At 42.5% G+C, this 550-nt stretch overlaps 1 protein-coding gene across 1 annotated transcript in view; it reads right to left on the reverse strand.

Moving 5' to 3' along the window:
- The window catches only part of T265_09473 (hypothetical protein), a gene marked incomplete at both ends in the record, with an annotated part of 7,425 nt that overhangs the window by 757 nt on the left and 6,118 nt on the right, over positions 1-550 (reverse strand). The window lies entirely within an intron of this gene.

Below are 550 nucleotides of genomic sequence, written 5' to 3' on the forward strand. Positions count from 1 at the left end.
GCGGTCACAACAACAGTCACTCAGCAAAAGTCTCAAAGTCACGTTGGAGCCAACGAGCGGGCGGTAGCGGTTGTATTTCAGTAAAACAAACTTTTGTACAGCGATGTGACTGATAATGATGGGAAAAAAGAAGATGATACTGAGCATGAAAAGGAGCAGTTTACATGTGTCAGAGGCTAGACGAAATTCGTCTAGATTCCAGTAGCATGAGTGGTGTGCACACTGACAACCACCATACACGTGTAAAGTGATACCCCAGTGGCGAGAATCTCAGATAATTCAGAATATATGGGTTGAGTGCAGAGTATTTTGCGGATGAAACGGGTATGATACCGATTGGTCGAAATCTGCTGGATGAAAGCTGTTGGTGGGATATTATTTGTTTGATGATACTGTAGCTGAATGTGAACTTATCAGCGTGTTCGGATAAATTAACAAGCAAAGAAACCAATACAAAATCACAAAATTGCAATAGGAGTGGAATGAGTAGTCAAATGAGGACTCACGAATGTGTAGATCCAGCAGTCCACTACGCCGATCCAAATGCAGT

The sequence above is a fragment of the Opisthorchis viverrini genome (genome assembly GCF_000715545.1).
Source record: "Opisthorchis viverrini unplaced genomic scaffold opera_v5_287, whole genome shotgun sequence".
Lineage (NCBI taxonomy): Eukaryota > Metazoa > Platyhelminthes > Trematoda > Opisthorchiida > Opisthorchiidae > Opisthorchis > Opisthorchis viverrini.